The following is a 22,612-nucleotide window of genomic DNA, read 5'->3' on the forward strand; positions in this document are numbered from 1 at the left end:
AATGTCTGGAATTAAATCATTAATGCATGTTTTCCCTTATAATTAAAGTCCCCAAGCCTCTCATCATGCAACAAGGTTTACAATGTTGGAATGCAAAATGACTCATTGTTGGCACACCATATTAAAAATGTTTTGAAATTAATAGGCCTACATTTATTAATGATTTAATACATAATTGATTAATTATTTATCAATGAAAATGTTTTTTGAAAAATATCATTAAAGCAAGCAAGCCTTGTAATATGTTCAATATAATAGTCACTGTAAACGTATTGGTAAAGCTTTATAGTTTACACAGGTGGTTTATGGAAACTGTTAGGACATAGGATGAGATAGACAGTTACCATATTCTCCAATCTGGGCGCGTTAAGCATCACTGGTCCACGCGCTGCCTACAGTCTCCTTGCAGTCGAAGGGAGGAGAGCGAGACAATACGCAGCACCTCCATACATGTAGTGATGCAACTGTTGTATTAAGGTTTCATATATTGTATATTTCTAGAATTCTTTCATCTGAGAGGGAAGAGAACCCTTAGACACTCGGGACAGGTCGGTCGGCGCTTCTACGGCAGCAAAGAATTCAAGAGCTGAAGACTGACTGTAGCAGAGTTGTAGGGCTACCGTAAAGCGAGCACTCGACGGTTTCATTAGATGCGTTTGCAGAGAAGTAAAGCATGACAACATACTCCGCGGGGTAAAACGACGACATTATGTTTTGACGTGAGTAACCTATTTTTTTTTTCATATTTCGTATACAGTAATATCTGCAATGTTTTTAAGATTGGCAATGTTATGGATGTGGAGCTTTACTGTAGATAAATAGCCCAAGCAAGAATGTAAGACGTTATTTCACTGGTCTACACATAAAGTATGTTAGCCTACACACAAATACTACAAACTTGGCTTCTTACCCATGCTTTTAAGGTTATCCTGAGGTATAGCCCAAATCTACTGTAAATACAGTTGCAGTAGGTTAGCTTATAATAACCTTTCCTTCAGTGTATAAATACAGTTAGATTCCAAAAAGAAGCGACCTACTTCATTCAACAATGTTAGATTGACAGGAGTCAAGAATGTCTAACTTTGAGATAGGCTATTATTGTTGAATAAACTGCAGAGGGCACACATGTAACACAAAACAAAACACATCCATTGCTGTAGTCCTCATATCTAAATAGTAGTTCATACATTGCTGTAGTAGCTAGTAGTAGTTGCTGTAGTAGCTAGTAGTAGTTGCTGTAGTTTTCCTAATTCTGTAGAACAGCTTGTGTCCTGGGGTGGTGAGAGTGACAGCACCATGGCTCATCTAAGGGGCCTGTGGCCAAACAGCTACTCATTACTGTGCAGCAGCAGCTCTGGATTCTGTTGGCTGCAGACTGCGTGTGGCTCATCATCAGGGGTCACTGTGACGGGTGTTGCATCGTGATGAAACTACTTTAAAAAAAATACTCAGACACACTGAGTAAGGTTAACTAAATGAATTCATCTGAATTCACATACCAAAAATCAATAACAGATCATTAAAACCTTTAATACAGCAGTATCACAAGTATTACATTACAAAATATGTTTTCTGTTATAATTGTGTCATAATGCTGTCTCTTAGCCTATTATTATTCATCTCCTACATAAACACGAGAATTTACAACCATTTCTAACAACATCGTTAAATGGAAGCTTTTCTAAGGTCCTTGATACACGCCCTTCACCTGGACTCATACTTAGTTGCTCCTTGACTAGAATTTTACAGGCTCACACACATAGCACTGATTCTAGCATTCGTCTGCTGATCATTCAGGGAGCTGTGTTTTAGGGGGCCACCCGCTGTCTGACTGCCGACATTTTCAGGTGATTCTACATCTAAAATCGATGAGCACTCGGTTTGCAAATTGCATTCAGAGGTGCTTAGTACTCTCGGCCAGCAAACACTATTGGTGTGTCTGAGCCCTAATTCCTTACTAGACTGAAATTGTGTAACCAGTCAACTATCCATGTTTTTTTCCCACTCTCCAAAATGAACAGTGGTTCTCAAACATTTTAGCTTACTGTACCCCCCCAATATATTTTGGAATCCTAGAAACAAAATGATTTATATTAAGAAGCAAAGTGGAAGGCAGCATTGTTTTTGTTTGGAACAGGCTGTTGACTGCATTTGACCTAACAGAACAGCATGCAAACGTACACTGAGATTACAAATCATTAAGAACACGTTCGTAATAGTGAGCTATACCCCCTTTTGCCCTCAGAATAGCCTCATTTTGTCGGGACATGGACTCTACAAGGTGTCTAAAGGGTCCACAGGCATGCTGGCCCATGTTGACTCCAATGCTTCCCACAGTTGTGTCAAGTTGGCTGGATGTCCTTTGGGTGGTGGACCATTCTTGATACACACGGCAAAATGTTTAGTGTGAAAAACCCAGCAGCGTTGCAGTTCTTGACACATTTAAACCGGTGCACCTGGCACCCTCTGAATAGTACACATATACAATTCATGTCTTAAATCCTTCTTTAACCTGTCTCCTGTCTCCTCCCCTTCATCTACACTAATTGAAGTGGATTTCACTGCTTGAGTGACAGGGGGCGGGGCTTTGTGTGTATGGGAAGCAGCCACAAGAGGAAAGAGGGAGAGAGACAACAAACAGAGTAAACTATAAAACGGACGTTACACGCAAACAGAGTAAACTATAAAAACTGACGTTACAGCAGACAGAGTAAACTATAAAAACTGACGTTACAGCAGACTGAGTAAACTATAAAAACTGACGTTACAGCAGACAGAGTAAACTATAAAAACTGATGTTACAGCAGACAGAGTAAATTATAAAAACTGACGTTACAGCAGATAGAGTAAACTATAAAAACTGATGTTACAGCAGACAGAGTAAACTATAAAAACTGACGTTACAGCAGACAGAGTAAACTATAAAAACTGACGTTACAGCAGACAGAGTAAACTATAAAAACTGACGTTACAGCAGACAGAGTAAACTATAAAAACTGACGTTACAGCAGACAGAGTAAACTATAAAAACTGATGTTACAGCAGACAGAGTAAACTATAAAAACTGACGTTACAGCAGACAGAGTAAACTATAAAAACTGACGTTACAGCAGACAGAGTAAACCATAAAAACTGACGTTACAGCAGATAGAGTAAACTATAAAAACTGACGTTACAGCAGACAGAGTAAACTGTAAAAATGGACGTGGCGTTTCAAAATAATGCGAAATGGATATCTCTTGTGATATGTATATTGCACGTTAATTAATTAATTGTGCAGCCCTACTCCCGATTGCATTTTGCACTTCCCAGGGTACCACCTCATTTGCATTTTACAAACAGGTCTATGTTGAGTCTTCCTAAGTACCCCCTGTGGATAGGCCAAGTACCCCCCAGGTTGAGAACCTCTGATTAACAGAACTTATACTCACATATGTATACTTCAAATCTAAAGGTTTCAGTTTCTTCTCTTTTCAGTTTAGCAAATTTCATAACGGCATGTTAAATGTGTGTTTCTAAAAATAAAATAATCAAGACTGACATTTTGTTCTACATATTCTTAATTGTTGACTGTCAAAGGGTCCATAGACAGTGTGTGAGTCATCTGAGCGGCCATCTAGATGAACTAGGCAGGCAGCATCTCCAGTATCTTTCGCATCTTTCTGTGAAAGGTTAGACAAATGCCGGAAATAATTGTCAAGAGCAGTTTCCTTATAATGTCTTTCCGTTGGCTTGCCACTATGATTATCCGAGGAGGATAAGGTCAGAGGGGCCAATGAATATCTAGTCGGCCTTGCGGTGTCTGTGTGGAAGCCATCAAGCTTACTGTGACAGTAAGGATGTGAGACTGTGAGGCGTAATCATTGACAAATGAAGACTGTCTGTGTCGGTGAAAGTGGATTTCTGGCTGCACCTCTTGTTTCTGTGCATCCAGTCACTGCTGCGGCTGTCCCAAATGACACCCTATTCCCCATAAAGTGCACTACTTCTGGTCAAAAGCAGTGCACTATATAGGGGAAATTATGCCATTTGGGACACACAGCCTGTGTAAAGAGGCCTTAGAGCCAGCTGCTGACAGACTGTATGAATGAATGGACTGTGTCTGTGTGGACTCTGCCATGTTAAGCAGGATTACTACAGTAAGTCAAGCACCAATGCCAAGATTAGCAGTGGAAAGCAAGGATGCGTCCCAAATGGCACCATAGTCTCTATTTAGTGCACTACTTTTGACCAGGACCCTCTTTATATAGGGGATAGGGTGCCATTTGGGTTCGCAGCCCAAGACTCTTAACACTCTAGGCATGGATCTAGCTCCCATCTCGGTGGGATCAGAGATGCAGCTCTGATGGCCGCCGAGTGCTTAACTGGTTCACTAAGCATCATGCTGATGCAGGGCTTGAACTACATGTTTATAAAAGAGGTAGAAATCGAAAAAGAACCGGCTGTATGTATGCCCTTCCTCGTGTTGCCACCAGTGCTTTTGTCTGCCCTGCTTGCAGTGTTTACTCAAGATTTTAGATTTTAGTTTTGAGTGGAGATGTGTGATGGCCCCCAAAGCTGCATCCCTAGATACAAGATTTTGAATTGAAAAAAGACAACTTTTTCATTAAATGGGCTTTTCATGTAGGTAGCAATTTTATTCCACTGTGTAGTTACTGCCACAAATGGTATTTTCTTTCAAAGGGTATCCTTTTGAATTACCCTTTCAATTCAACCCCTTTTCCTGCTTTTACACCCTATTTTCAAACTTGTTGGCCTCATGTTTTCAGATATCTCAAAATTAAGTTCTGAGTGACAAGGTGTAACAAGGTGTGAGCCAAGTGACATTTCTTTTGTTCCCGTAAAACAGATAGAAGCAATTATCTAGGAGCTGCTATAGTGTTAGAGACATTCCATCAACAGTCAAGTGTTTATCGCCCCATAAAGTTCCTTTATTCTGCAGTTTGACATCAAAAGGGGGTTTGTTGATATCGGTTGACAGACAAATTAACAGCATGCTAGTCCAAGACATTCCCATTGAGAGAATGATAATTAGATGTCTGTTTTTAATACACTGAACATTTAATAGGAGGGCCTGTGATTGTCAAACTGCTGGTGTTGGGGAATTAGCACAATGTCTACAAGGAATTGAGAGGCACAGGTTGATTCTTTTTGCTCTACCGATCATTTCACCTTTCACTTGGCAGTCTGAGATTTTGAACTTGAAGCTAAAATAAAAGATTCTCAATAAAACAAACTATACTATGTAAAATATCAGGACACAGAGATAGTCACATGGTGGCCAAATGTTCTCATTATTTGCTGTTAAAAATCATCATAGAGGCATCTTGTTGAACACTGGCGAGGCATTGCTGAATTGATCTGATTTGTATTTGTATTTATTATGGATTCCCATTAGTTCCTGCCAAGGCAGCAGCAACTCTTCCTGGGGTTTATTATGGATCCCCATTAGTTCCTTCCAAGGCAGCAGCTACTCTTCCTGGGGTTTATTATGGATTCCCATTAGTTCCTGCCAAGGCAGCAGCAACTCTTCCTGGGGTTTATTATGGATCCCCATTAGTTCCTGCCAAGGCAGCAGCAACTCTTCCTGGGGTTTATTATGGATCCCCATTAGTTCCTGCCAAGGCAGCAGCTTCTCTTCCTGGTGTTTATTATGGATCCCCATTAGTTCCTGCCAAGGCACCAGCTACTCTTCCTGGGGTTTATTATGGATCCCCATTAGTTCCTGCCAAGGCAGCAGCTTCTCTTCCTGGGGTTTATTATGGATCCCCATTAGTTCCTGCCAAGGCAGCAGCAACTCTTCCTGGGGTTTATTAGCAACTCTTCCTGGGGTTTATTATGGATCCCCATTAGTTCCTGCCAAGGCAGCAGCTACTCTTCCTGGGGTTTATTATGGATCCCCATTAGTTCCTGCCAAGGCAGCAGCAACTCTTCCTGGGGTTTATTATGGATCCCCTTCCTGCCAAGGCAGCAGCAACTCTTCCTGGGGTTTATTATGGATCCCCATTAGTTCCTGCCAAGGCACCAGCTACTCTTCCTGGGGTTTATTATGGATCCCCATTAGTTCCTGCCAAGGCAGCAGCTCTTCCTGGGATTTATTATGGATCCCTATTAGTTCCTGTCAAGGCAGCAGCTTCTCTTCCTGGGGTTTATTTATGGATCCTTCCTGGGGTTTAGTCCCCATTAGTTCCTGCCAAGGCAGCAGCTTCTCTTCCTGGTGTTTATTTGGATCCCCATGGCATCTCTTCCATTAGTTCCTGCCAAGGCAGCAGCTTCTCTTCCTGGGGTTTATTATGGATCCCCATTAGTTCCTGCCAAGGCAGCAGCTTCTCTTCCTGGGGTTTATTATGGATCCCCATTAGTTCCTGCCAAGGCACCAGCTACTCTTCCTCTGGGTTTATTATGGATCCCCATTAGTTCCTGCCAAGGCAGCAGTTTCTCTTCCTCGGGTTTATTATGGATCCCCATTAGTTCCTGCCAAGGCAGCAGCTTCTCTTCCTGGGCTCCAGCAAAATGAAGGCAGTTATATACAAATAAAAACATTACATTACACTTCACAACAGATTTCACAACACTATTCTACTACCACATACTGTATCTACAACACAAAATCCATGTGTACTTGTGTGTATAATGCGTATGTTATCATGTGTGTGTATGCGTGTGTCTGTGCTGTGTGTGTGTGTGTGTGTGTGTGTGTGTGTGTGTGTGTGTGTGTGTGTGTGTGTGTGTGTGTGTGTGTGTGTGTGTGTGTGTGTGTGTGTGTGTGTGTGTGTGTGTGTGTGTGTGTGTGTGTCTGTGTGTGTCTTCACAGTTCCTATTGTACCGTAAGGTGTAGTTTTATATTTTTTTATCTGATTTTACTGCTATTGTCATGAGGAAAAGTTCATGTTCTGAAGCTTGTGCTCTTTAACCATCGTTATAATGTAATGTGCTGTGAGTCACAGATGGCGTCGTTGATGGCAGAGGGTACTGTAAGGAGAGACGCTAAATACATTTGTCAAAAAATGTCAAGCACTCACTCATTTTAAGTGATTCACTCTTTATTTAATAGCATCTCCAGCCACTCGTTTGTGTGGGTTGCCTTTGGCAGCCCGCCGTTTTCCATTGTTCATTTCTGCATCTTGCTGTGTCAATCATTGAGTTGGTTACCTGCCGCACTCGCTGGCTGCATTAGCAATACAATGTCCATATCTGTAACCATGTAATCAATGAGAGACAACGTGCTGAAGTAGTCTTGGCACAGTTTAACTGCTGTTATAATCTCATACAGTTGTGTTTCTTTTGAAGCACTTCAATAAAGGTTAAATAAAAACATACAAATGTATTTTGAAGCAGTTATAGCTAGGTTTTCACTTTACATTGGGGGAGAGGGGATTCATTTGAGCCAAAATAGTACGTTTCTGGGAAACCATACACAAAATGAATTATTTGACCAAATGTTTAGGAAGAAATCTTCCTATCATGGAGTTTGTGAAGGAACAAACCACATGGAAAAAGTGTGAAGTAAGGTCCAAAAAACAGATTTTCACCAAGTCAAATTAATTTATTGTGTTAGAGATCATTTTAAGATAGTTTTATACATCAGTTGGGGTCTCTATAAGCTTCAATATGAGGTCCTAAACCTAGCATGATAGTGAAACCTTGTAACTGTATGGGCTAATATAGACAAAATGTTTGCCTTGGGGAAAGTTGAGCCAATGGTTGAGCCAATGGCAAGTTATGCAAATTGAAGTGTTTTCTTCCCAGGCACAATGCAAGGCATTATCGCTGGGATATGAGGTAACAACAGGGCCTGGCCTATGTTAAAGAGCCACTGAACATTCCGATTGGCATGTGTTTTTCTGTTGCTCATTCGAAAAACAAGATTTCAGTCTTGGATGTGTATTTCCTGACTGATTCCACATTTCGTTGATGATGTTTGTACCCCATGATACGCTGTAGTTGTGGAAGCCTATTTCACTTTCTCAAAATCCCCAGAATGAATCTAAGATAACTCAAGAAATCTGTAATACATTTTGACGTTTTTGCAGAGGATGTTTTGGTTGCGCAATTTTATATCAACCTACTCTAAGTTGTTTGGTTCAGTATTTCTCAAGTAAATAAAGTCAGACCTGCTGGGCACGTCTGTCTCACTCTCTATGCTATTTGATAGAGAGCAATCACCACAGCTGTTTATGTCAGTGGGCAAATGGTCATTGTCAAATAAACGTTTTGACGCGCGGATGTTCCAAACTCCGTTTTAGACCAGACTGACTTTATGGCCCAAGTTATGTTATTTACCCTTTGTAGTACATTTTGACACTAGAATAACAGTTTCTGACTCAAATCAATGCCACATAGGCCATTTTCAAAGGGATTTGTTGCTTTTTAAAGGCAGTCGCTCTTTAAAGGTGTTACAAAAAGTACATTGTTTGTTAGGTGTTAAGCCTGATTTAAAATATACTTAAAATGATTAAAAGACAATAAAACAATTGTGTGTGTGTTGAATTCTGTTTGGGAAATAAAGATAGACTTGGTTTTAAAAAGATAGTGGTAATATTTAATTCAGTACAGAAATGTGTAGGTGGCTTAACTTACCCTGTCCTGCGGCTCAACTTACCTCACACACGGTGCCAGGAGACCACTTTTTTTGGACAGCTATGTTTTCAAAACGGTTATGTTTACATTAATTCTGATTATTTATAGGGAAACACAACATCCGGAAATACATGAAGATATCTTTGTTAGAGAGAATACTATATGTCCCTTGACGGAGTGATGAGGAATTTAAAAAAAGGCTCAACTTATCCCACTCTCCCCTATCGTCACATGGGGCTAAATATAGTATCTTAGATGAGTAGTTTCAAAATGTCATAATAATTCCCATTATGTGCATACATTTATGCTCTTTGTATTGATTTACCAATTAACCTGTAGTACTATAAATGTTCTGTGTATTATTTATGCAACTTGTAGGCTATACAGTAAACTATAACTTCAAACCTGATTAAACCTGATAAAATAATATCCCTTTTGAATGCATATGTTGCATATCTATCAGTTATGTCCAGAGGGGTCTGCAGGACCAAAATGCACTTCCATCCCTGAAGAGAAAAGTGCGTTCGCTGTCTTTTAACATCCAGGTTGTATGAACTGTAATCTGAATCTTGATTTTGATTCGTTTATTAGGGGTGTAACAATTCTCCAAGCCCACGGTTAAATTATGTATTGCAGTTTTGGGGTCACAGTTCAGTTCGCTTTTGGTACAGCGGTGAAAATGAAATGCCAACAGTTACTGGAGTTAATTTTTGTTTATTTAAGAAAATACAAAGTGTTGGTATTCCTGATTGTGAAAACACACAATTACTCATAAAAAAAAACACTAAAATAAAGTGCAATATGTGTGTAAAGTCAATATGTAAACGAAGAGAAAAATATTCACAGGTGTGTGACTCTCATAAAGGCGGTGTGTCTATAGCACAGTATTTTTCATCTCCCACTCCGGGGTAATGTGATGGGGCTGTCACTGTTAAATAGCTCTCTGTAGCCCTGGATGTCCACCATCTGCAGTAAGCGCACCATAGGGTACATTGGCCAATTCATTGAAAACTTTGGCTTTGGCTTGCTTATATTGAGCAGGTACTACCTGTTTGCTGAAATTGGTGCGAGAGGGAAGTTCGTAACGTGGCTCTACCACTTTCACAAGGTGCTAAAACCGTCTATTCTCAATCACTGAGAATAGGCGCATATCCACGGCTATAAACACTAATCGCGCTTGGAATTTCTTTAGCCTGGTCAGAATCAGCTGTGAAGAGCTGCTTGAATGCAGAGGGGAAGCGAAGTTGTGTTGTTGTTTCTTTGCATTTCTGTCTGGCTCCGGTGGTAGGAATATTGGGGTGATTTTGGCGTAAATGTATCAAAATGTTTGAGGTGTTGGCAGCAACATAGGCTATTCTCGATGAGCAGTGGCATTCAAATGTTAACGTTTTATACACAGCTCTTTGTCCATCGCCGTTGTAATCTACTTGGAAGCCAACATTTTCCCAAACTGGAGATTTAAACGATGATGGAGGATCCTCTTGGTTTATTGACCCCACCAATCGCCATCGTACAGAACTAGTTCCCAGCTGTGCCTCACAAATGGATAGTTTGAAATTCCGCAATTAAGATTTGAATTTGGATTACAATGTTCACATAGGCTCTAGTTGTTTTAAAAGAATAGCCTGAAATGTTTTTTCAGTTCAGATTTCATCAAGCGGCATACAGCACAGCGTAGGCTTTGCCAATTTAAAAAAAAAAATTGTTTTAATGTATTCATTTGCGTTCACAATGCGGACCAAACCGAGTTCCCTGTACTGAACAGTTTGGTACCAATAGGTGTATCGTTACGCCCGTAGCGTTTATACTACAAAAGACACTGTGTTATTGAGGCATTATGTCATTCAGCCTTCAGGGGGGAGGATATTGGCAGATACATGAAAGGACTTGGCTGTAGTATAGTGAGAGATAATAATAATAATGGAATGGAAATGTGTTTCTTGCATATCCCAACTCCCCCTGAGACACCCGCAGGGAGTGGGGTCACAGCCAGGGTCACCATTGTCGAGCGCCCCTGGAGCTCTGGTCAAAAGTATATTGCACTATGTAGGGAATCCGCTGCCATTTGCAAGCAGCTAAAGTAAACGGTCCACAGTGAGGGATGAATAATATTCAACATAGCCGGCACAAACAATAGCACACAGCAAAGGAGAGAGGCTATGGATTATATAATGGAACTGTGTACCATTGAGCCGATGGTGGAGATTGCAATTAATGCTCATGGCTCCTCAGAGGGATCTTTGAGAAACCAGTAGTTGTCTGCAGTGGAGTGAGCATGGTGGAGATGATAATGATGGGTAATGTGGTGCTTGTAAGCAGCATGAAAGTGCCAAAGGAATCAAAGACGAGAAGACACAGAATCCTCCATTAAATATACGTCAATGACAGTGGAAACAAAGAACAAAGACCTAAACTCTTCATGTGTTTGTTAACGGTGGGGTATGTGTGTGTGCCTGCATGGGTGTGTGTGTGCGTGTGTATGGGGAGGATAGTTGAAATAGCTTATTTATGAAGGCATCAACCTCCCACCCCCTATCACGCCAGCTGTTTATGACACTACAGTGGAGGCTTTGATCATCAGGCCAAGGGCACAGAGCTTGACGTGACAGATGCAGACCAGAAGGTAGGAACCGTAATTGTTGCTCTCTCACTCAAGTTTTTAAAATAGATGTGTCTCTTCATATCACAGCATTTCTTTACTCCACCGCCAAGTATTGTGTTTTTATATCCCTCGTGAAAATACCCCAAAATATTTTTTGGACACACCCCCTAAGCTATAGTGCCACGCACTACAGATAAGATCTACTATTGCACTTTGTGAAAAATAGTGCCTCTAACGACTTCAGGTAAATTATTTTTCCAATAATGAGCTGGCAACTTGTACACAATTACAATTTTGAACTCAAAGAGACAATAGCATTATCACAACAGTCAACAGTAGTACAAGGTGCCTTGGGAAAGTCCATTCAAAACAGGAGGAATGTTGCACCTGCTACCGGAGCTGCGAATTGTCGTCACTAATTTATTACCAGGCATTTCTGACAACGCAGGTGCCCAAACCCCATACTCATCTGACCTGGAAATGACTGCAAGCCAAACAGCTGCTTCATACATTCATGTCTGAATTGCTGTCATGCACTTGATTGTCCCTATTGAGTGTAATCTAATTATATGATAAGCATAGTAGGCATATATTTTTTTGCAAAAAAAGCTATTTGAATGCTTTTTGAATTCCTATGTTTCTGTCATGCGGGGTTACAGGTACCATATTTAAATTCATCTAATTTCATATTCAATCCATATGTCCCGATCGTGTGGAGAGACAGACCGTGATTGGAGTTCCACATCTTTATTTTTAGTGAAACTTAAAACAAACCAAGAAACAAACAACGACCGTGCAGTACTGAGGTGCACCATGCACTCACTCAAAACAATATCCCACAAAGCAGGTGGGAACAGGGAACCCTTAAGTATGATCCCCAATTAGAGACAACGGACATCAGCTGCCTCTAATTGGGAACCATACCAAGAGCACCAACATAGAAATATATAACCTAGTCACACCCTGACCTACTACACCATAGAGAACCATGACACCTATATTTGTTTTATTCATTATTTCATACATTGTACCTGTGGGCTGCCACTCAGAAGAAGACAACAAGAAAATAAAATAAAAAAACATTACAAAAGGTGCATAATTACAAAATATTGATCATTCAGATAATTTTTTAGAGTTTAAATAATAATAATTTCAGTATAAACAGGAAAAGAAAACAAAAAAGAAGTGGGCCTCCAACCCCAACCTCCCATCCCCCCAACCCCAACCTCCCATCCCATCCCCCCAACCAGCAAACAAACTTCTAATTTCTCAACTAAGGCCCTATGCTGTAGGTGATTTATCGTAATGAATTATATCAACAAAATGTCCACGATAAGTCGTCGGTGTGGTCAGTGTCAATCATTTTTGGTTTATCGTCCCAGCTCAAGTTGACATGGAACATATAAAAAAAGCTACCTGATCTAATAGCAAGCTCGCTCCACGTTTTCATATAGGTAGCAGACCTGCGTTTAAATACATCTGTATTTGAGTATTTGTTATTTTAAATACTTTTTTCTGTGTATTTTAGTAGTTTCAAGTACTTTTGGAATGTTTGCATGGTTATTTGTAAAAATAAAAAAATTAAAAATTAAATGGTCTTCCAAATTGTATTTAAAATCATTTTCAAAAACATATTTTAAATACTATTTTCAAATGCCTGGGTTAAATGTATGGCAGTGTATTTGAGTCAGTGTATGTGAGTATTTTCAAATACTTTCCAAGTGTATTTCCAAATACATTGTATTATTCAACTACTTGATTTTTCCAATAAAGGTAATCTGAATACTTACTTTGGAATGTATGTGAAAGTAATTGAGATATTTGAAATAGTACTTGAACCCAGGCCTGATAGGTAGTCACCATAATTATTAAATACATTAATGACATGAAATGCATACACTTCTCTTGCCACTGACGTTTACACCTCAGGGAAATAATTACTATAGCATTGACACACCATGCATGAGATTTGCATGGCTAGTTAATTCAAGGCAAGGCTATGCTACCCTAGAGCACTCCAGCAGTAGCTGTCAGGGAAACAATTATTTCTACCCAATTATTTTCTCCTCTGAGACAGAGGCGTAAAAGTGAATTGGATATTGGAGGAACTGCTTTATGTTGCTTCTTTCAAGGCTTTTTCTTTTATTGATGTCAGGTCTTTACCGAAGTCTTGTATGCATCACAGAGGATAATTATATCCTACAATAGATCCATAATGCTATAAACAAGACTGCTGACTTATGGAGACCAGACAAATGACCAATCAATATATTTCATAGAGACACATTTATTTTTAAAATTACATTTACAATGTTTTTCCTTTTCTTGAGTATCTTATTTGCCTGATGACAAACTGAATTCTTCCGCAGGTCTATTGTGTACCCTACAGTCTGAGACTGCTATCGGGGGGGGGGGGGTACAATATAAAGGTACAATATTTTAATTAATATAATTTCATACTGTTCCATTTTTTTTCATTATTTCACTTATTGTACCTGTGGGCTGCCACTCAGACGAAGAAGACCACAAGATGAGAATTTAAAAAATAAACATTACAAAAGGTGCATAATTACAAAGTATTGATAATAATAAATTCAGTATTCAGTATGAACAGGAAAAGAAAACAAAAAAGAAGTGGGCCTCCACCCCCAACCTCCCATCCCATCCCATCCCCCCAACCAACAAACTTCACATACAGTGGCTTACGGAAATATTCACCCCCCCCTTGGCATTTTTCCTATTTTGTTGCCTCATAACTTGGAATTAAAATAGATTTTTGGGGGGGTTTGTATCATTTGATTTACACAACATGCCTCCACACTTTGAAGATGCAAAACATGTTTTTTGTGTGAAACAAACAAGAAATAAGACAAAAAAACAGAAAACTTGAGTGTGCATAACTATTCACCCCCCTAAAATCAATACTTTGTAGAGCCACCTTTTGCAGCAATTACAGTTGCAAGTCTCTTGGGGTATGTCTCTATAAGCTTGGCACATCTAGCCACAGTTTTTTTTTCCATTTTTCAAGGCAAAACTGCTCTAGATCCTTCAAGTTGGATGGGTTCCGATGGTGTACAGCAATCTTTAAGTCATACCACAGATTATCAATTGGATTGAGGTCTGGGCTTTGACTAGGCCATTCCAAGACATATAAGTGTTTCCCCTTAAACCACTCAAGTGTTGCTTTAGCAGTATGCTTAGGGTCATTGTCCTGCTGGAAGGTGAACCTCCGTCCCAGTCTCAAATCTCTGGAAGACTGAAACAGGTTTCCCTTAAGAATTTCGCTGTATTTAGCGCCATCCATCATTACTTCAATTCTGACCAGTTTCCCAGTCCCTGCCTATGAAAACATCCACAGCATGATGCTGCCACCACCGTGCTTCACTGTGGGGATGGTATTCAAGGAGTGATAAGAGGTATTGGGCTTGCACCAGACAGTGTTTTCCTTGATGGCCAAAAAGCTAAATTTTCATCTCATCTGACCAGAGTACCTTCTTACATATGTTTGGGGAGTCTCCCACATGCCTTTTGGCGAACACCAAACGTGTTTTCTTATTTCTTTATTTCTTCTGGCCACTCTTCCGTAAAGCCCAACTCTGTGGAGTGTACGGCTTAAAGTGGTCCTATGGACAGATACTCCAATAGCCTACAACAGATCCACGATGCAATAAAACAACACTGCTGACTTATTGACACCAGACAAAGGACCAATCAATATTTAATAGAGATACATTTATTTTTGAAATTACATTTACAATATTTGACCCTTTTATGAGTATCTTATTTGCCTGATGATAAACTGAATTCTTCTGCAGCTCTATCGTTTGCTACATACTTCAGTCTGAGACTGCCATCATTGAAGTCCTTTGTGGTGACATCAAAATGAGGGGTGTTGTACAAAACAAAGTCATTAGCGATTGGATCATCTCTAACCAATCACATTATCAAAGCCAATGACAAGTTTTCTATCCACCGCTTTACCCACGTGTGTTCTGGCTCTGGCCCAACCCATCGGTTTCTGGGACCAATCAGATGGTCGAGAATGGTTTTCCATTGGCATAGCGTTTGGCCGGAGCAAGGAGTTTGGGTTGCCAGGCAATCTGCCTGTAGGTGATGCACTTTATATGAACCAATGTAAAGACTTGTATTTACAGTCATTGCTCTAATGTAAGCTATCTGACGTTTTTCTTCTCTGTAACGCTAAAAGATGTTCTCCTTCTCTGCGATCTTAATTAGAATTTCTCATTTTACAGACTCAAAAGCTACAGTGAATCTTTTACCTCAGCCTCTTCCATCCTCCATCATGTACATAATTACAACAGGATGTTCGTAGCTAAGTGAATGTAATTGGGTTCCTGTCATCCCCTAGTGCCTATGTTTTCTCCAGGTAGTCATTCACCTCTTAATATTGAGCTCATGTATTATTCACGAAGCCTGTCCCGCTGCTGCGACCCTTAACTATAATTAGCTTTTCCCAACACCTCCCTTTCTTTAAGACGGACAATCTGGAGAGCGGAGATGGGAGAGGAAGAGAGAGCTAAAGAGAAGCAGGGTGCGCAGAAACAGTTAGTGACACCTTGGTGAGGAGTTGGGCTGTGAGAAAGAGGGAGGGAGGGGGGGTTACGAAAGAGAGGGAGAGAAAGAGAGAGGGGTGGTTGCGAAAGAGAGAGAGAGGGAGAGAAAGAGAGCGCGGCTACCGATTGCCATTATGAGTGTTTACGGCACTGTTTTGGAGAGCCAATGATCTGCTCTTGTGTGAGTCATGGAGATTATTTAGACTGGTGACAGCGTGCAGCACAGAACATCGGCAGAACTCCCTCATGCTTCTCACACTGACAACAGACAGGAGACAGAGCAGAGAGAGACACTTCTTAAACGTACAGCAATACAGCCGGCAGGTGAGTGAGTGTAAATGCCTGTAGCTGTGATATTTCATGGTTTGCTGTGTAAAGCTTGAGCATCCTGTATCCTCTCTCTGCTACCAGCGACTTCAGATGATCACGATCTCTCCCCTCAGCATGCTGTTTTATGTCGTTGTTAGAGGTAGACATAGAGGCAGATCTCTCTCTCTCTCTCTCTCTCTCTCTCTCTCTCTCTCTCTCTCTCTGTGCATCTTTCTCTCAATCCTCTGTCACTCTCCTTCCTGCCTCCCCTCCCTGTGTCATTTCTTGCTGTCACTGTCTGTCATTCTTGTCCCTGCCTCCCCTTTCTCTGTCTTCCTCACTCCCTCCCTGCACTCCTTTCCGTGACAGTGAGTTGTCTCATGTCTTGTGTACAAAGGATCCATCAAAATGTCTGTGGTCTGGTGGAAGTAACTAATTTCAGGTGGTTAAATTTGTCATCCAAATCATTGTATTCAACATGCTGTTTAGTCTTTTTGGAAGGAGAAGGTGCATGTCACCCCCCCCACACGCACACAGCTAGAGCCTCCACCTACAAAACAGCCAATGTAGGTGCACACAGTGCCACAGTCTTGTATTACAGAATGACTCATAGATACATAACGTTATAGTGTGCTCAAGGCATCAGTCTACAGTGCAATTCTAATTAAATTCCCTCTCCCTGTCAATTCCATTTAATTCAAATAAAATCCAAGGTCAGTCTTTGAATTCAGATATAATTAAATTCCTTTCAAATCTAATGTTAGGTAAATCCCAAGAATTCAATTCCCAATTAAATATTATCCCCAACAATTCCACAAATTCAAATTAATTTCCCTTGGGCTTTCAGGCTAATCATGTCACTGTTCAGACAACCTTGCTACAGCATACTTGCTACATCATACTTGCTACAGCATACTTGCTACATCATACTTGCTACAGCATACTTGCTACAGCATACTGCTACAGCATACTGCTATTTAGCATACTGCTAAATAATATAAATGATTTAAAATAAATCCTGCAGTCCATTGATACTAAGTGCATTAATTCCATTCACTGGAAAATGTACTAATATTACATTTCAATTCAATTCCAAAGATTTTTTCAATTCCAATTCAAACAGTTCAAACAGTCTAATTCCAATTCAATTCCATTTCCATAACTTGAAGATAGTTCAAATTAGACTTCAATTCAATGTAAATTTTCTACTTCATGAGTGAATTCAATAATTTAATTGGAATATTACATTGGGACTAGAGCTGTGGAGGGCACACACAGGTAAACCATAGAAGCACTGTTAGCATGTTTTAAATGCTGGAATGAATGGTGCTCTGCTTGTCTTTATCGCATACTATTGTCTGTCTACTCATTGTGATTTACTACCATGCCTGCACTGGGGTTTGTTTGAGGGGGATTCTGCTTCTTTGTGTTAAGAGGTGTAATGTACAGCTCTTATGGATGGGGCTAAATATAGCGGTGGTTTCTGTGTGTGTGTGTGTGTGCAGACCCACAACAAGTCATCACTTTTTCCCTACTGTGTGTGTGTGTGCGCGCGTGCATGCTACTTACTATGTGTGTGTGTGTGTGTGTGTGTGTGTGTGTGTTGAGAGGTATAGCCTACTGTACAGTAGTCTACAGATGGGACTAAGCGAAGCGTAAGGGTGTCTGCTGGCCTGCCAAGGATAGTCAGCTGATCTGCTTGGAGGTGCAGGAGATTTATGACCCCCAAGAACAAAAGTGTGTCTGCCTTGGGACCATAAACCATAAATCACAGAGAACTGGTTCAGACCGGGTCAGCAGCTCCTCTGTTCTGTGTTTGTACGTATTTGTATTTATTATGGATCCCCATTAGCGGTTGCCAAGGCAGCAGCTACTCTTCCTGGGGTCCAGCTAAATGAAGACAGTTGTACAATTTAAAAAACATTACAATGCATTACACAACAGATTTCACAACACATTAAGTGTGTGTGTGTGTGTTGGGGGGTTGGTGTTTGTGCTTTTAACGCTGTCTCTCCCTGTCTCAGATGTTTGTTGACATACTGTACAGCTAGGTTGGATGTGCTAGGTTGAATTACAGTGCATTCAGAAAGTATCCAGACCCCTTGACTTTTTCCACATTTTGTTACGTTACAGCCTTATTCTAAAATGTATTAAATAAAAATACATCTTCATCAATCTACACACAATACCCCATAATGACACAGTCGAAAACAGGTTTTTAGAAATTTTTGCAAATCTATTAAAAATAAAAAACTGAAATATCTTATTTACATAAGTATTCAGACCCTTTGCTATGATACTCGGAATTGAGCTCAGGTGCATCCTGTTTCCATTGGTCATCCTTGAGATGTTTCTACAACTTGATTGGAGTCCACCTGTGGTAAATTCAATTTATTGGACATGACATGATCCACCTGTCAGACTGGGGTGAGGGTCCACCTTCCAACAGGACAATGACCCTAAGCACACAGCCAAGACAACACAGGAGTGGCTTCATGACAAGTCTCTGAATGTCCTTGAGTGGTCCAGCCAGAGCCTGGTCTTGAACCCGATCAAACATCTCTGGAGAGACCTGAAAATAGCAGTGTAGCGATGCTCCCCATCCAACCTGACAGAGCTTGAGAGGATCTGCAGAGAAGAATGGGAGAAACTCCCCACATACAGGTGTGCCAAGCTTGTAGCATCACTCCCAAGAAGACTCTAGACTGTAATCGCTGCCAAAGGTGTTTCAACAAAGTACTGAGTAAAGGGTCTGAATGCTTATGTAAATATGATATTTATTTATTTTTAATACGTTTTGAAAATGTTGCTTTGTAATTATGTGGTATTTTGTGTAGATTGATGAAAAAAACATTTATTTAATCAATTATAGAATAAGGCTGTAATGTAACGAAATATGGAAAAAGTCAAAGGGTCTGAATACTTTCCCGAAGGCTCTGTACTTGATTCAAGTGGCGTCTCAAGTGGCTTCTTTTTTTTTATCTGGAGGAAGACCTGGCCTTGTGTCTGTTATGGATTCTATCCTGACACTGTGTTCAATGTGGATCACAGCGGTTTATGTTCCTTGTATGACTGTTGTGATGTTGCTACCCTGAATTTTTTGCTGTCTAGAGGTATTCAGCAGGATAATTGCAAAATGTTTAAGTGTCAATCAAGACATTCTCTTTTTCTACATCCGAAATGTCACTGGCTTTTCTCTGAAATGACCTCAAACAGTTTTCTGCTAATTCCTTTATTGACCTTTATTTATTTAGGCATTCCACTGACACGAGGTGTTATATATTTTTATTGAGACTGTAATATCAAAATAGCTAATTAAGTTTTAATTAGTAAGTGTAAGTGAACTAGCAATTCATTGCATTATATTCTATGTTCTGTCTGTATAATCTGTCAATCTAATGGAGGTTGGTCTGGTTTGGAATTACATGAAGGCTAAAGGTGAACATGGATTTATGCAAAGTTATTAGAGAAAGAGCTCTTGCCATTGAAATTCATTCATTAGATGTGTCTATCCAGCCTCAAGAAGACATAATGGATATATTGCTCCCTCATTGATTTGTTATACACCATTTCAGAGTGAAATAGGTAGCTAGCGAATGCTATACATTACTAGAGGTGGTCTAATTTCAGTACAGTGCCTTCAGAAAGTATTCCCATTTATTTACTTAATCCACATTTTGTTGTGTTACAGCCTGAATTTAAAATTGATTAAATTGTCAAAGTGGAGTAATAATTATGTTTACAAAATTATTTAAAAAATGAAAAGCTGAAATGTCTTTAGTCAATAAGAATCTCACCCCTTTGTTATGGCAAGCCTAAATAATTTCAGGAGTAAAGATGTGGCCTACCCCTGCCAAACCCTCCTGTAACCCAGACGATGCTGGGCCAATTGTTCGCCGCCCTATGGGATTCCCAATCACTGCTGGTTGTGAGACAGCCCGGGATCGAACCAGGGTCTGTAGTGACGTCGCTAGCACTGTGATGCAGTGCCTTACACCGCTGCGCCACTTGGGAGTCATGCAAAGAAAGGCATCTATTGGTAAAAAAAAGAGAAAAGAAGACATTAAATATCCCTTTGAGTATCGTGACGTTATTAATCACACTTTCGATTGTGTATCAATACACCCAGTCACTACCAAGATACAGGCGTCCTTCCTAACTCAGTTGCTGAAGAGGAAGGAAACCGCTCAGGGATTTCAATATGGCCAATGGTGACTTTAAAACAGTTACAGAGTTTAATGGCTGTGATAGGAGAAAACTGAAGATCAAATCAAATTAAATCAAATTAATTTATATAGCCCTTCGTATATCAGCTGATATCTCAAAGTGCTGTACAGAAACCCAGCCTAAAACCCCAAACAGCAAGCAATGCAGGTGTAGAAGCACGGTGTCTAGGAAAAACTCCCTAGAAAGGCCAAAACCTAGGAAGAAACCTAGAGAGGAACCAGGCTATGTGGGGTGGACAGTCCTCTTTTGGCTGTGCCGGGTGGAGATTATAACAGAACATGGCCAAGATATTCAAATGTTCATAAATGACCAGCATGGTCCAATAATAATAAGGCAGAACAGTTGCAACTGGAGCAGCAGCACGGCCTTGGTGGACTGGGGACAGCAAGGAGTCATCATGTCAGGTAGTCCTGAGGCATGGTCCAAGGGCTCAGGTCCTCCGAGAGAGAGAAAGAAAGAGAGAAAGAGAGAATTAGAGAGAGCACACTTAAATTCACATAGGACACCGAATAGGACAGGAGAAGTACTCCAGATATAACAAACTGACCCTAGCCCCCCGACACATAAACTACTGCAGCATAAATACTGGAGGCTGAGACAGGAGGGGTCAGGAGACACTGTGGCCCCATCCGAGGACACCCCCAGACAGGGCCAAACAGGAAGGATATAACCCCACCCACTTTGCCAAAGCACAGCCCCCACACCACTAGAGGGATATCTTCAACCACCAACTTACCATCCTGAGACAAGGCTAAGTATAGCCCACAGAGATCTCCGCCACGGCACAACCCAAGGGGGGGGGGGGCGCCAACCCAGACAGGATGACCACATCAGTGACTCAACCCACTCAGGTGACGCACCCCTCCCAGGGACGGTATGAGAGAGCCCCAGTAAGCCAGTGACTCAGCCCCTGTAATAGGGTTAGAGGCAGAGAATCCCAGTGGAAAGATGGGAACCGGCCAGGCAGAGAGAGCAAGGGCGGTTCGTTGCTCCAGAGCCTTTCCGTTCACCTTCCCACTCCTGGGCCAGACTACACTCAATCATATGACCCACTGAAGAGATGAGTCTTCAAGTAAAGACTTAAATGTTGAGACCGAGTTTGCGTCTCTGACATGGGTAGGCAGACCGTTCCATTAAAATGGAGCTCTATAGGAGAAAGCCCTGCCTCCAGCTGTTTGCTTAGGAATTCTAGGGACAATTAGGAGGCCTGCGTCTTGTGACCGTAGCATACGTGTAGGTATGTACAGCAGGACCAAATCAGAGAGATAGGTAGGAGGAAGGCCATGTAATGCTTTGTAGGTTAGCAGTAAAACCTTGAAATCAGCCCTTGCTTTGACAGGAAGCCAGTGTAGGGAGGCTAGCACTGGAGTAATATGATCAAATTTGTTGGTTCTAGTCAGGATTCTAGCAGCCGTATTTAGCACTAACTGAAGTTTATTTAGTGTTTTATCTGGGTAGCCGGAAAGTAGAGCATTGCAGTAGTCTAACCTAGAAGTGACAAAAGCATGGATACATTTTTCTGCATCATTTTTGGACAGAAAGTTTGATTTTTGCAATGTTATGGATCAACAATATTGGACTTACTCCACAAAACTAACCTAAATAACAGAGTGAAAAGAAGGAAGTGTGTACAGAATATAAATATTCAAAAACATGTATCCTGTGTGCAATAAGGCACTAAAGTAAAACTACAGAGAGAAAAAAGTCCATTAAAATAACATCAAATTGATCAGAAATACAGTGTAGACATTGTTAATGTTGTAAATGACTATTGTAGCTGGAAACGACAGATTTTTTATGGAATATCTACATAGGTGTACAGAGGCTCATTATCAGCAACCATCACTCCTGTGTTCCAATGGCACGTTGTGTTAGCTAATTCAGGTTTATAATTTTAAAAGGCTAATTGATCATTAGAAAACCCTTTTGCAATTATTTTAGCACAGCAGAAAACTGTTGTTCTGATTAAAGAAGCAAAAAATGTGCTTTTCTTTCAAAAACAAGGACATTTCTAAGTGACCCAAAACTTTTGTAGTGTATATTTAATCCATTTTGAATTCGGTCAAGGGGTATGAATACTCTGAAGGCACTGTAAGTTATTTCGGTACACTACGTATTTCAGAGAGTTATTTTTACAATGTTGGCATGGAAATAGATATAAATAATCTGTGTCAGGAATAGGAAGCAATGATAGAAAGGTGGATCTTAATTTAGTTGTGCCTGTATTGTTTTTGAAAGAGGTGTGGAGCCGCTGCTAGAAATCAAACACATGCAAATGACTGCTGTGTTGTGTAATGGAACTGCTTTGCAACATCTGAAG

At 40.6% G+C, this 22,612-nt stretch overlaps 1 protein-coding gene across 2 annotated transcripts in view; it reads left to right on the forward strand.

Moving 5' to 3' along the window:
- Nucleotides 1-376: 376 nt before the first annotated feature.
- The window catches only part of mgat4c (mgat4 family member C), a 183,835-nt gene continuing 161,599 nt past the window's right edge, over nt 377-22,612 (forward strand). For both annotated transcript variants that reach the window (XM_024380083.2, XM_024380086.2), the window contains exon 1: nt 377-719. The gene's annotated coding sequence lies outside the window, so the exon portion shown is untranslated. The remainder of the gene's footprint in view (nt 720-22,612) is intronic.

The sequence above is a fragment of the Oncorhynchus tshawytscha genome, linkage group LG19, assembly GCF_018296145.1.
Source record: "Oncorhynchus tshawytscha isolate Ot180627B linkage group LG19, Otsh_v2.0, whole genome shotgun sequence".
Lineage (NCBI taxonomy): Eukaryota > Metazoa > Chordata > Actinopteri > Salmoniformes > Salmonidae > Oncorhynchus > Oncorhynchus tshawytscha.